The sequence below is a fragment of the Centruroides vittatus genome, unplaced genomic scaffold, assembly GCF_030686945.1.
Source record: "Centruroides vittatus isolate TY-2023 unplaced genomic scaffold, ASM3068694v2 contig_880, whole genome shotgun sequence".
In the NCBI taxonomy this organism is placed as follows: Eukaryota; Metazoa; Arthropoda; class Arachnida; order Scorpiones; family Buthidae; genus Centruroides; species Centruroides vittatus.
This window is the reverse complement of record NW_027122572.1, coordinates 1,125,116-1,141,211: the sequence shown is the minus strand read 5'-3', so window position 1 is coordinate 1,141,211 and position 16,096 is coordinate 1,125,116. Positions and strand designations below refer to the sequence as shown.

At 30.7% G+C, this 16,096-nt stretch overlaps 1 protein-coding gene across 2 annotated transcripts in view; it reads right to left on the bottom strand.

The window, feature by feature from the left end:
- Positions 1-16,096, bottom strand: part of nwk (nervous wreck) — a 275,370-nt gene that overhangs the window by 107,170 nt on the left and 152,104 nt on the right. The gene's annotated exons all lie outside the window — the stretch shown is intronic.

Genomic DNA, 16,096 nt, shown 5'->3' with positions numbered 1-16,096 from the left:
TTACCTTGGGGTCACACTGTTAAAATGTTTGAATACCATTGTGTTAATTTATAGCTGTTTAGATGGTCTCTTTGTCTTTGTCAGTAGATGCGGTTTATGGTTGTTCACTTTTACTCTGAGAGACTTGTGGGTGATCGCTACGCGACCTAGAATGGCCTAATTGTGTATGGGGGAAAGAATGCCTTCCGGGAGGACTTTTTATGGGAAAACTGGCTCCTATTCACATGGAGAAAACCCGGAAAATCCATGTAGCCAGCCCGTCTGAGTGAGGCGCAAACACACAATTGAACTCTCGGTGTTCAAGGTCTAGTCCACTCAAGTGCAGGGACAAAGACCGCTTGGCCACTGTTGGGCTAAGACGGTCTCATCAAGAATCGATCAATTTATATACAGTAGTAATACAGTATATAGAAAACTTTGATTCTAAAAATTCGGTTTTTAAAAATATGTTAATTTTTTTAAATACATAAATTACTATTTACAAAATATTCAAAAATAAATCAGAATAGAATTATAATTAAATAGCTATCGAAGATCCACTACCGTTTCGAAAATGGAACCCAAAATGTTACTTATAACTGGCGGCTAATTACAGAATGATTCTGTAGCCGTAGTTCTGGTGTTTACGAGATGCCACTAGTGTCGTGACGTTTCAGGTAGTGTATACCTTATACTGTACAGTGTGCTTGAAATTTTTTGTTGACATTTTAGCTTTAAAACCATACTTTATCATCGATAATTGGTTTTGAAATATTCCTGCTACGTTGCTAAGAAATCGTTATGGAGAATATTGCATTGGATATGACAGGAAATGACATTTTGGATCCAAAAGAAAGACAAGCTGAACCTCAACACACACATTTGTGAGTGTTGAGGTTCAGCTTGTTCAAGAGGCTAAAAAGTGCCATTGAAATAAATGATAACAGAAATGTTGTTCACAAGAATTCACTTCTTTATATTGCAGGTAGCTGTGTCCACTCTTTGATGAAATCTGTTTGTAGTGACTGCCAAACAGAAATGACAGATGTAGATGATCTAACTAAAGCAGGACAAGACGGTCTTCTTTAGGAATATACATCATATGGGGGTTAATATATCCCAGCATGAAAGTATATGATATAGTGAAGACAGCATCTGCTGCCTATGCAGAAATTCAAATTGAATTACTCCAAGGAAAATATCATCCAGATGATAAATTTGTAAATATTGTCTTGAAATACTGCAAGACAACATTATCTTCATATTGTGAGGTGATGAAAAAAATAATACAGCAGTTTGTTCTGTAAGATCATATGAAACAGCAAAGAACACTATTATAAAATCCAAAAATAAAATTTAATACACAAAAAGTGCATCAAAATAAACGTTTTCTTTGCGTCTGATTTTGTTTTTGTTTTCTTTTATTCTAACTGGTCACAAGAACACACATAGGGTTAAAAGTATAACAACACAAAGAAGAAATACAGTAGACTCCCGTACAATGCAATTCGTACAACGCGACAAAAAAATTGCGACTAGTACTCATACAGCATGATAAACAGTCCCGTATAATGCATAAGATAAATTTAACATTTTCACACAGTTTCTGATTTTTTGTTTAGAAAAGCGAATGTATACACTTACCTGTTGTTTATATATGAATAGTGAAGCTGATAGTTTAAAGAAGTAGTGGTTTATAAAAAAATACATACTCATTTAAAGATATGAGGAAAATAATTTTATTGAACTTAAAATAAAATTATGCACTTCACTGTTTAACGTTCATTCACTATCGGAAGTATCAACAAATAAGTTCCAACGATGCAATTTTGTTAATATTGGTTGTACAGTACAGATTTATTGACAACCATTACAATTTACAGACTTCTGAATCTGCATAAATTGATCTGTCCCGTATAACGCGATTTCCTACAACGTGAAACGTATCCCCCGCGTCATACGAGAATCTACTGTAATTACAATCACAATATGACAATATAGCTGTATTTAATAAATAAAAGAAACTGAAAACAAAGACCCGGTGTTTTCCTTGACTCTTGAGAGACAAATTAGAATATATCTGATTCAAATTTATTATTTTTAATTAATTAATTAAAATTAATAAACATAAATATAACATAATTAATAATAAATATTATTAATTATAATAAATATAAATGAATTAATTTTAATTAATTAATTTATATTTATTAGCATTAAAATTATTTATCACAAATTAATTAATTTGTGATAAATACATTTTACATATGCCAAATTTGCTAAGTTACTATTGCTCTTGGTTTTTCCAATTGATCTTGCGTTAACTTTTTATCCGCGTGTAATTTTTTTTTTCGATCTAAATTATACGTATTTTTAAAATTAGCTGTATTTTATAACTGCAGTTGCATTAATTTTTGGCAAAGTTTATCATTTCGATCTTGCAAAATCTCAAGATACAGTTGAATTTATGATTATTTTCTTGTCCCTTCTATTGAACTTCTATGAGAGTCGTCTGCTTTCTAAGGACCAACATGGCAGACGAGCATACCTGGGTTATCTAGCACCTTAGAATTATGCTCGTGGAGCTTCTTGACGTCACGAAGTAGCGACATCTCGTGGTAAAAAACAGAACTATGGCTACGGAATCGTTCAGTAATTAGCCGCCAGTTACTTATACACCGTACGCAATTATTATACTGTACAGCAGTGGTTCTCAATCTTTTGAAGTCGGGGAACAATAAACTTCGAAATTTTTGTCCGCGAAACGCTTACAATACATTAGCTTTAAAGAAGGGGTGGCAAACCTTTTTGAAATAAAGCGTACTCGGTTTAGTAGATGACGACATTGGCGTTAGCTGATTACATTCCCATACAAAAATTATTTTACATTGTATTGATTTTTCTTTTGCAGCAATTTTTAATTGTATATTTGATTTTTTCGCGGAACACTTGAAGTGGCTTCACGGAGCACCCGTGTTCCGCGGACCACAGATTGAGAACCACAGCTGTACAGTACATATTCGATAAACAGAACTGTATAAAGTATAGCCTATGACTTTATTATAAAATAATAATTGTTACATATTTTACTATCACACAGAAGATATAATGAGTGTTCTATACAAAAATTCCCGTTAACATCCAAAAAACAACTTTCCGAACTCAAAACAATAAATTTGGAACAGCGCCATAACTCTTGCTTGTTCTCTATCATTAGCATATGACGGCGCCAGCCGGATGGTCGAGACGGTTAAGATGTAAGGCTCCTCTGTAAAGGACCCGAGATCAAGTCCGGACAGAGAAACCAGAAATTTTTCATGAGCGGCCTGTCCGGATATGCCGGACCCCGCCCCATATCGCCCAGTCTAACAACGGTCCCCGTATTGAGATTGGTCGAAGCGATGATAGGTACGGTACGATTTTTTTTTTTTTACTCTTTCCGCCCTGTGGTCACTAAGAGGGCCTCTTTTAGTAGGCCCATTATGGGTTCGGCCAGGCCCACAATGGGGCGACCGGGTGGTGAGGGACGGGGCCCGACATATCCGAACGGACCACCCCCGAAAAATTCCTGAGGATTTTTCGACCCGTTCGGATTCGATCCCGGGTCCCCAGAGCGGTAGGCTGCCACCTTGACCGCTCGGCCATCCGGCCGCTGGTACGGTACGATTAAAAAGGCTCTCTTAGTGCCCTCGGGACAGAAAAAGGTCGTTAACATATTGCAGTGAAAAATGTCGACTGCAAAATTTAGTTGCAGTCAGACGTAAAAAAATCAATAATGCCCGATGAAACTGTCAGTTGATTTTATTTAAATTTTAAAGCATTCGACGAATATAAGCCGAGTTTCGAATTTGAGAAAAATCGACGGACCATTTTGATTCCTATAATCGTTTCCATACAAGAAAAAAAAGCACACTTTTCTATCGAATCGATTTTATCATTTTCGGATTATTATACTCTAACATTGCTCCAGAGTAAAGAATGAATACTGGAATAAGTAATCGAGAATAGGATACAATTTTCGTAACTATAGTATTACAGTATTCCATAGACAGCTTAGCTAGATTGAATAAGAAAACGTTTGAATGTCTGTCTAATTACGTATTTTAACATAGTATGGAATCTAAATGAAGTGAATTTTCATCAATTCGAAAATCGAATCGGTAACGTCATTGTCGTGACTGCTTGTAACTCATCACTACATTTAAGTTATCTTTTAACAAGAAAAATAGCCAAACAAAAAAATCTTGTGTGTCTTGTTTGTGAGATATTGTATATGTGGAAATTTGTCATCTGAGGAACAGATGCAAAAAAGCTGGCAAGGGCTATTGCTTGACTTTCCCAGCTTTCGAACAGGAGGTTAAGGGGATCATTAGTCTGAAAATTTTCAATTATACTAGGATCCATTTTAAAAAATACTCAAGTTTAAAAAACACTAACACTACCTCAAAGTTAAAATTATGTGTGGCGCATTTGTTACGAAATATTATTAAAAATAACTTTTATATTATTTACTTTTATAAAAAAGGCAAAAATGGTTTAATTTTGAGGATACAAATAAGTTTTAAAAATATTGTAAATGCCAATAACGAGTAAAATTTTCACTAAGTCTGATTCCACTCGAGATACCACACATGACCCTATCTAACTCCCCACTTCTTGAGTTTCATAGTTCAAAATTTAATAGCATCAATGTCCCTTATGTACAGTACAAGTTACCATGCCAAATTTCATTTCTTAATCTTTACCCCATCCTGAAATATTAAGCGAAATAGACGACAAAACATACACATATCCCGAGAAAGTTTTTCCTTTTTGGGGGTTTACAGAGTCTCAAAACGTCGAGGGGGTAAAATCTGAGACGATTGCAAGACTTTCTCGTGTTATGCAGCCGGGAAAGTAAAATGCTCGAATTTTCTATGTTGAATATTTAAATATATGATGCAACAATCTTTTTAAATTAAGTTTCCCATAAATCTCATTTTCCATAATTTCTTTCTATCTACAAAGAAAAATTCTGGCTCAAATACCTTATAGCAGCATAAAAGTTTCCAAAGACAGCGATTACAAATTCAAAATTAATTGGCCACAGTCTGCTTCTTTAGTCAAATTTCACACTTAATGCTCCGCTAGGTCGATAATTCGAGTTAACGAACCGATTTGTAATCCTTTAGATACGTTTCTCGACTTTTATTGAAGCGTGGAACGTGCAGATATTCTCTAATTAAAATGGAACATCAGAATAAATACATGTATATAGTAAGTAGGCTAGACCTACTTTTTTACAACTCTTTTCGCCCTGTGAGCCCTAAGAGGGCCTCTTTTTAAATACGCCAACAACTGCCGTAAATGATCGGGCTAAATCTTGGATAAATGATTATATATTAGAAATTTGGCACTAGAGTTAGGCGTTAGGGCCATCTCTTATTAAAATGAATAATTATAATATTTAATTAATTAATTTAGATTAAACTGGAAGAAAAGAATCGGCCCGAAGCGGGACTCGAACCCGTAACTCCCACTTAGCGTGCGGACGCGTTGCCAGTTACGCTACCCAGACCTTCGGTCCGATCTCCTCTTCCTGCATATATAAGACTAAGATATAACCATCCACGGTTATTACGGCGCCGACTGGGGACACATCCGCGCCCACGGACAGAAACATCCACTCAAGGCACTCAGTCGGCCATCGCAACCCCGGCAAAGTATATATATATACAAACATATATCAAAAGAAACCCGATATCATAAGCAAATACACCAATTGTTGTAAATGATCGGGCTAAATTCTTTTTAGCCCGATCATTTCAATTTCTTCCTCTTTTTAGCCAACCCATTATGAGTTCGGCAAAATCCATAATGGGGCGACCGGGTGGTGAGGGACGGGGTCCGGATATGTCGAGCCCCGTCCTCCACCACCCGAATAAATTAATAAATCTGTTATTCAGTTTAATAAGTTACATAATGTTCTTATACAACTTGTCAGAAAACTAAAACCTTACCACAAACGGTCTATAGAATAGTACTGATCTGAGAACCATGTTTTAATGTAGTAATTTAAACAAGGTTAATTAAAACCACTTTAATGATGCATACTGCAAACATTTTAGAATAAGTGTTAAATATTACAGCAGTTTATATAAGTTTATATACTGGATTTTCGTTTTCATCTAACAACATAAAATATTTAAAAGAAATGTCTATTAGTAAGCTGATACTGTATTTTTAAATTTCACTAAAACTGTTACTTCAGAAAATGCAACATGTTCACACTAAAAGACAGTATATGTAGCAAATAGAATTATTTGTAACAAAATATGAAGTTATAAAAGCAATAATAATTATAAAATATGCACTAAATTTCAGTTGAATTTTTCTTATTGAATATATTCAAGCAATATTCTATGGCTGTTGTTCCTAATAAAGGAAAACATCAACTAGAAGAGGAAAATAATTTTTTGTAGTCTTCTAAGCAAGTAATCATTATTTATTAAAACATATACTGTATTACAAATCTCACACAGCAAAAATCTTCACAATAATGAAAAAATAATAATAGTAATTTAATTAATATAAATAAGATGTTTTTGAAAAATAATTGATTAGTGAATATTTTTCTTATGATAATATATGTTATCTATGATAAATCTTTTTTTTTTATCTGAAAAAGCAATGTTTAATGTCCTAAAAACATATGTTAAAAAAACTTCTAAAATGTAAGCAATGTCTTTTCCTAATTAATGTACTAATATGGAATAAGAAAGTTGAGTACATTATTAAACAATAAAATAATGTCATTTTGGGACAAAAATCTTTAAGGAAGCATTTTAATTTACGATTAAAATTTATTATTATTCAATTCTAATAAATCTGTTTTATTTTTAAACTCTTTCCGCCCTGTGAGCACTAAGAGGGCCTCTTTTAGAAGGCCCATTATGGGTTCGGCCAGGCCCACAATGGGGCGACCGGGTGGTGAGGGACGGGGCCCGACATATCCGAACGGACCACCCCCCGAAAAATTCCTGGGGATTATTCGACCCGTTCGGATTCGATCCCGGGTCCCCCAGAGCGGTAGGCTGCCACCTTGACCGCTCGGCCATCCGGCCGTCCAATAAATCTGGTTTCTATGCATATAGTAGGGTTTTTCATTTTCAGGATCTTAGCTTGTCCCGGGATTTCGAGAAAAAAAGTCATGTTTCCCGAGATCCCGGGATATAATTAATTATTTTTAAGATATAAAATAAATCTTGAAATTAAATGATATTAAATTACTTAAAAAATGAAAAATAATTATATGTCCTGCAATCTCCAAAATAATAATATTAATAATGCTGTGTAAAATGTGTATTAAAAATTATCTTTGAATTACGTAGAAATTTTTATAAATAGAAAATATTTATTAAAGTTTGTTGGAAATTTCTTACAAAAAAATGCCTTTGAATTGAGTTGAAAATTTAAAGAAAAAAATGAATATAGATCAATCTTCTAACTTCGAAGATATTTTCGTTTTTTAAATAAAACATAATGCAAAATTTTATTGTAAATTTTTATAATAAAATTTTAAAAAGCAAAGATGGTCAGGTCAATACTCCGATCATACAATCTGGTTCTTATTTTAGTATTGAAAAGTTCTGCTACCGAGAACGCCCTTTCCGATTCAATTGATGAGGTGAAATCGTCTTTAATGCATTTAAGAGAAGACGGATGTTATGTGTTTTTTCACCTGTAGCCTGGAAGATTTCTAGTTCTTTTTCGAGATGCGTTGCAGTACTTCTTTTGCTGTCTAGTAATCTTGATTTGTCTACTTCTACTGCTTTAATTAATAGCGGCATCAAGCTTATAGCCTGATAATTCGACAGTTCGTTTGGCTTTAAAATCAGGTTTATGAAGAAAAACTTCATACTTGCATACTCGTTTGTATCCTTGCCCAATTTGCACAACCTGGCGTAATGTAGTTATTGAAGCTACTGGGCCTGGTTAAAAATTAAGACAGCATCGGCGCAGTTATTCAAGATATTACAAGTTTTACAGATTACAAGTTTCAAGATATTACAGGTTTTGACAAGTAAAGAATTTTCAGAGTCCTACCACAAATAGGCTACATATTGATTATTGACAATGTGTGACATGACATAACAAGCAAAAATTTAAAAAACTAAAAAGCAGGCTTTAAGTTAATAAATACAAATGTATTCTGACAATTTATGAGTTAATTATACTTTTTATTTGCAAAATATCCATACCTTTAACACAAAATAAGAAAAAAGTGAACTTTTAAGAAATTTGCGAGATTTCCCGAGATGAGAAGAATTTCCCAGGATATTTCACGGGTTAAAAAACAGCCGGGATCCCTGGATCCCGTTAGAGAAACCCTAGTACAATATATAACCATTCATAAACCATTACATATATTAATTAACTCTTAAATCATTACTCTCATGGACTTTTCGAAGTGCTTTGCTGGGTGTAAAAAGGTATGATGGACAATTCGGAAACAAACTAGGCACTATATTCTTAGTTTGTGAGAGTTTTATAAAGAACGTTGATGATTTCCTTTCCATCTTCATATACTCTCCAGAACGAAGAATCTAATATGGAACAAAATGCTTTTCAGAAACATCGTACCGTTCAGTCAATTCTCGATCTGCACACCGTATCGCTCGCTTCCATTTTTTAAAAAAATTCCAAATCTTTTGGTGCCTTAAATACATTTACTATTTATTTCTTTGGATAATAATTGCAAAGTTATTATCCAAAGAAACAAAATGATGTGTGCATAAGTGCGCACATCATTTAAAAGACACGATTTTCTAAGAATTTCTTAAAAACATTATCCAATGAAGAGATAGTAAATGTAAACAACGACACAAAATAGACTTCCCGATAAGACGGCACCTGGTGGCGAACGTCTCAAGTACGACCACATTCCTAACAAGTTTTCGACAGTCAAACAGTAGAAGTTGTGAGATATGCCGAAGACCACGGATTAAAGATTGAAGATAAAAAGATCAAATATAACGAACTGATGGAAAATTATTAAAAAAAAACAACTTGTATTTTTACATTTATGTAACAGTTATTTTCTAAATTAATATTTAATTAATAACTTGCAAGTCTTATTTATTTATAATATAATTTTAAAAAATAAATATTACATTAGTTATAAGTATACATATATACGTATACAATATAATCTACTGAAGGAATAACGCTGATGATTAATTAAACGTTTAAAATCATTTCCAGTTATATTTATTAAAAAGAAATTAAATGGCTACTCGTATTAAGCTATTCGTTTTTAAGATATTTTTAGCAGAAAAGATTTTTAGACGTAGATTACGAGTACTTTTTCACCTGGTTCAAGGTAATTTATTCAAATTCTACTCTGCAACTTTTGAAATTACTTTCGTGTAATTTAGCAAGTCAAATTAAAAATTTTAGTAATATCTTTTCTAATATTAATTTTCGCAAATAAATAACATTTCAGTAAAAACTAAGAAAAATATTTATTGAGTTAAATCTTCAAATTAAATAAATATTGTAACGGAAAAACTCCCAGTTGTTCGTATTCAGCAAAAATATTAATTAAAAATATGAAAGAAACTGTTATGATACATCATTATTTTCACATGTTAACTATATCGAATGTACAATATAGTTAACGTCTAGAAATAAAAATGTAAACAGAGAGCCAGAATATGTCAAATCTGAAATCACATTGGCTGTCTTCAAATCAAATAAATCAACAAAATAACTGATTGATAAAAAATAACCACACTTTCAGATGTTCGGCGAGAAGCTAAACTGAAAAATTAATATTCTTTTGATCAAAACTATCTGAAGTAGTTTTTGGTGAAAACTTTGCTTCATGTTTGATCCAGTGAATGAAAGTCATTTTGAACACAGCTTCGTCATGCCTAGAAAACACGAGATAAGTACTTTGATCGAAATAATGTAATCAAATCAAAGATTAAGCTATCATCAGTTACCATTTAACATTCATTAAATTGATAGTTCGTTCCATATTTTCGATCTGCATTCGAAATTACAAGCATTATAAATAAATAACGACTAACCCGTTACAAAGCTATACATCCACAAGAGCCGAATTATCGGGCTAGATCGGACTGAAGGTCCGGGTAGCGTAACTGGTAATGTGTCTGCACGGATAGCAGAAGTTGCGGGTTCGCGTCCGGCTTCGGGCCAATTTCTTTTCCTCCAGTTCCAAATTATTAAAATTATTTATTTAATTTAATTATAATTATTAAGTTTAGTAAGAGATGGCGCCTAACGCCAAGCTCTAGTGCCAAATTGTCTTATTAATTATTTATTTATTATAGCCAACTCTAGCCCGATAATTCGGCTCTTGTGGATGTATAGCATTACAAGCATTATCTATCACCAAACCGTTTGGTTCATAATTTTATCCAAAGAGCAATAATGAATTTGAAATTTTACTCACACATTTTTCAGACTCGTTCAATGATAACAAAACGGTACGAAGATTTAAACAAACACAAATATAACGAGCAATTATTTATTGTGACATCGTCACAATGCCGGGCTGCAATTTTTAATCAAATTTTTAATTTAAAATATATGCTTTCCATCTCAAATTAGTAGCAGCTTGCCCCTGTACATCATACTTTTCTTTTAACAATAGAGGCGTGCCTGTTACCTTTAGGGGGAATTTTTGAATTGAAATAACGTAACTTCCGGTTTGCATCGGCAGTTCGAATATAGTTAATCGGGGTCTCCTGCTTCTAAGGTCTCGTTTTTCACCTATCTAACTCCGTTATTGAGATTAAGAAAAGACAGACAACGGACGATAGTGGAAAGAGGGAGTGGAAATTTATGTCTACAATTTTTTCAAATTGCAGCTTAATAATTTACATAGCGATATGCCAAGTTTTTGCAGTAATCGAAGGTTTTCTAACTGGAGCTTTTATGTCAAGTGTACACTATATTTCGTGTAGAATAATACTTAGTGATATCTGATCTCTTTCCAGATAACTATCAGTCTTTGTCAATATACAATGAAAGTTTTCATTTAATATTTTGTTTCAAATAAAATATATGTAATTATTTTCGCTTTGGTAAATCTTTTATATTTTTGGACTCAGGAAACCTTGAAACAGATTCCCTGAGTCCAAAAAAAAAAAAAAAATCGAGAAATGCAAAAAAAGTTGGGGTTTTTCCTATATATATGTATGTATGGATGTTAGTGTTTATTTATATGTATGTATATGTGGGGGAGTACGATTTTGTTCATCCTCTTTGAAGCTTAATAACTCCTCTGCCTTTTGTTGAAAATTTCTGACATTTTATAGGGAGATTTGTGTATTAGGAGATTTATGCTATTAAATTTTGGTGGTTAAAGGTCGACGGGGTGGAGAAATAAACGGGTTCGTTAGGGTTGGACTTAATGACGATTTTACTCGTTATTAGCATTTACAATTTTTTATAAACTCATCCCTACCCTCAAAATTAAGTTTTTTGCCATTTTATAATAATTAAAAATATTTTTTACTAAAATATAACAGATGGTGCAACCAAACATTGCCGGGAAAGTTAAGCAACTAGTTGCCGGTTTTTTTACATGTAGTTGGTAAACTTTTCTAGATTTGGCAGATATCCAATGCTTTATCATATAATATATTCTCAATAACAAATCCATTTTTAAGCTTTATAATGATCTGCAAATATTGCTTTGAGAATAACAAAGACATAAGAACAATGCAAGTATTTAAATATCGTCTAGAAAATATACAGTATAGACACATTAGTCATATACAAATATACGTATACAATGATACATACATATATACACATATATTGTGTATATGTATATACTGTATATATGTGTGTATACAGTGATGTGTTGGTAAATTTTTAACAACCGACTCGCTTCAGGAGCGCAGGGAGAGAGTGAAAGAAAATGAAAACCGGGGGTAGAATTTCCAAAAATCGTTTTTAAAGTACTTTTTTACGTACTTACCTATATGTTAAAAATGTTTTGGAATCCCTTTTCAAACAAATTTTTATAACAACAAAAGACAATAAAAATTCAATGCTTATTTTTTATTTAGCAAATTTTCATGTACAAATAAAATTTTACTTAAATTTCACAAACTTCTACTTCTGACTTTAAAGTTAAAAAAAAATTATTTATAATAAGTTCCAAACAGCAATTTGGTTTGCACTAAAAGTTTTTTTTCTGATTTATGACGTATTGTAGTATCTGCGGCCAATCTGTGGTTTGTATCTAGCCACGATTTTACAAAAAGTATAGTGTCCCTATCTTTTAATTCTTTTCCTAGTAAACTGATTGTGATAAATTCAGATAGTCTATATGCTCAACAGCACATATTTCTTATTTTTCTTATTTTTGTATATACTATATTCATTAAACTAAAACTTCTCAGCTTTCTACTAATTGCTATGATATTATTTTTCTAGTTTTTCTCTTGTTTCGGGAACTGGAGCAATTTTTCTCTCTCTATACTGTTATCTACAAAATCTCTGAAATCATTTATATTTATTTTGAATTTCAAAATTTTATTTAATCGATCTAATTTTCTTTCACCTTCTATCAACGGTAAAGTTAATTCTTCGTAGGGCCAAATGTATTCATTTAATAAATCAAGTACTTCAACTAATCAACAGTTAGCAAACTTACACTGAAATTTGCTAACTGTTGTAATATTTTTTTCTTCATTCAAGAGGAAACGACTAAGAAAAGCTTCGTAACGATATGTAAAAACATTAAATGTGTTGTTATTTCGTAAAGTTCTAACTCAGAATGCTTTCTGAATGAGATCGCATTTTTGTTTTCAAAAACGTACAAAGAAATCATGGCCTTTAACATGTTTAACACTGTTTATCCTTCACCAAGAATTTTAACAACCGGCTCACTAAATTTTAAAAATTATAACGAGCGGATTCGCGAGCCGGCGCGGGCCGGCTCCAACACGCCACTGTACGTATATAATGTACAGTACACATATTATATACATATATACAAACATATACACTAGTTTTAAATTAAAAAGTTATTTCAATTTTGTACCAACAGTATCGCAAAAGAATCTTTCTAACAAAATATATGTCATAGAAATAAATGTCATAAACTAATTTTTTATTCATAATCTTTCGATATAAATTAATAAGAAATATTTAAAAAACTCGTTATGATGTTTATTATAATCAATTATAGTTTCAATAATTACCATTTTTCTACAATAAATATATTTCAAATTTCTATAGTATGGTATATTCATAGTATTTAGATAAATAATGTATATACTGTACAAGTATATATAATGTACATTTTTAGCAATTTAACTCAATTAATAACCAATAATATATAATTACATATTTTGTTTGTTTTTAAGAATTGTCAGAAAATCGATTCATTTTACAAAAGGTTAACACGTATCTCAAACGATTTTGCGTATCATAAAAAATGTCAAAGTTCATAACAAATTGCCTAGGAATTGCGTTTATAGTTCCAATAAATAAAGTAATTTTTACATTTTACATGTAGAAATATTTTAGTTCTAAATTCATCTTCTGTCTTTACGATCTGCAGTTTTCAATTGTTTTAACTTAAGATTAAATCAGATATTTAAGAAATAAAACATCGCTTCTAGTTTAAATAAATAAATAATTTTGTAAGTTTTCCTATCGTCTTATTAGATACCCGCATAACTTTTATTTGATTAAGTAATTAAGAGAGAATCGAGATCGGAAATCTGTCGTCTCTGACCCAAACTCTTTGTTGATTATAGAAAACTGTTTAATGTAATAAGAAATTAATAATTTGTCATTAAAATTGAGAAAAAAGTAGCATTTTCCAGAAAAATGAGCTTGAAGAACAAGTACATAAATTATAAAAATTAAATTTCATCTGATTAAGCAGACCTCATTTGTTAGATTAAGTGATGTTCTAAAATTATTTCACTGCTAGGTATTGGAATTATATCTATTGAAAGAATATTAAAAAGTAACATAAATATAAATTCCTCTATCTAAAAATTATTAATGTCCACAGAATGTATTCTAACGAAAAATTCTAAGTCAATACAATTCTCAAACAAATTTCTTCGTGATAATCAAAAAATTTGTACTAGTATGTCATGGAAATTCCTCTTGCATTAACTTCATTGAAAACTTATAGTTTATAATCTATAATGAAGTTTAGAAAAAATTATAAAACTAATTATAAACCAATAACCAATTGTTATAAAACCAATTATAAAACTAAAGAAAGGTCATTTTCGATTTCAATTAAATTTAATTCGTAGCAAACAGTAACTTATGGCTACAATATTGTTCCAAATGAAAAATATATATGTTACAGTCAAAACCCGTTTTTAGTTAGAACGCGTTTTAACTAGTTGAAACTAGACAAAACGGGTTTTAACAAAGACATCCAGTATAAACTAGTTTCAACTAGTTAAAACGCGTTCTAACTAAAAACGGGGTTTGACTGTAACATATAGATATATTAAACAAAAGATGGACCATTTTCTATTAATATAGTCTAAAAACGATCATATTATATTTAATTTTCGAAAAAAATATAATTAAAGAACTTGGTATTTGCACAGCTTTAATTTGTACAACAAAAAATCATAAAATACTGTAATTATAATTTTCGTTTATAGAAAATTCGAAAAAGACTACTCTTTGTATAAGCATAAAATACTATTTCTAATTTAGAAATATATATAATAAATGCATTTGAAACAAATTATTTTAAATTTATAAAAGAAAAAAAATTGAAATTTAATAAGTAATATTTTAAATACAAAAACTAGATATTTTCAAAATATTTTGAAAATTAGAAAAGAATTTCTTCATAATAAAGCATTTATCACAAACAAGTTACCGGTAATTTAGAATTAAGGAATTCAATTGAAAGTATATAATTAAATTTGAAATAAGAAAATTTTTCTGCGTTATAAATTGGTAAACGAATTCGCAATATTATTTTCTTATTAATAAAATTTTGTTTCCAGCCGAATTTTCGATTATAACGATACTAAATGATGCGCATTGTATATCATAATAAATGATACTGCATCACTTCTCCGACTTACTAAAATTTCAACAATAAAAAAAAATATGTAATGAAATTGTTTAATATATCACTTCAACGCCCTTTAAATAAATAAATAAATAAATAAAAAAGTAAACGACAAAAATTATTAGTCCAAATCTGATTACGAATTGATAATAGTAATAGACGAAGTGAAGTATACATGAAAAATTTATTAAAACAGTGATTTTGAAGGAAAATTCTTGTTTTATTATATAAAAAGAATATGTTTTGAATTATTAATTTCGTATAGAAAATTTGTAAAGACGGTAACCTTTCGTATATCGCTCAGACATTTTGATATCAATTTAAAAGGAAAATCAATAAACGATGTCCTACATCCACGTGTAGCGCCCACGTGACGGAACTATGGTGCATTTACTTGGTGCAGTAGACAAAATTCTTTCATTTATTATATTAAAATCTTTTATTAATGTTTTAAGAAATTTCATTAAGATTGATGAATACGTAAATGTAAATGGCATAAATTTAGTTCATAACGGCGAAAAATACTTTGCAATTTTGAAATAAAAACAATAAAGAACTAGAAAAAATAAAAATTTTAATTATGAGTTTTAATAACTAATTACAGAAGATAAATATAAAAAATACCTTATCAACTTTAATCATGAAATATATATATATATATATATATATATGTTTTTTTAACTTAAAGTTTTATAAGAAAAAATAATTAGAATTTTTTATGAAAATGAGAAATTTTACAATAAGATAGTGCGGGAGAGAGAGAGAGAGAGAGAGAGAGAGGGGGGGGGAGTAAAAATAATCGATACGGGGCATCATTTGTTCGTGGATAAATTAAGAAAATCAATAAGTTTTAATGCGTTTTATCGATAAAAATATAAAAAATAATATAATTCATGATCGAATAATGTAGATTCGAAAATAAAAATTTTAAAAATAGATCAATTTCGATTCATTTCTTAAAGCGAAATTTTCAATTTTTTTTTTTTTTAACATTAAAATTAAACGACCGAAAGTAGTGTAATTTAATTT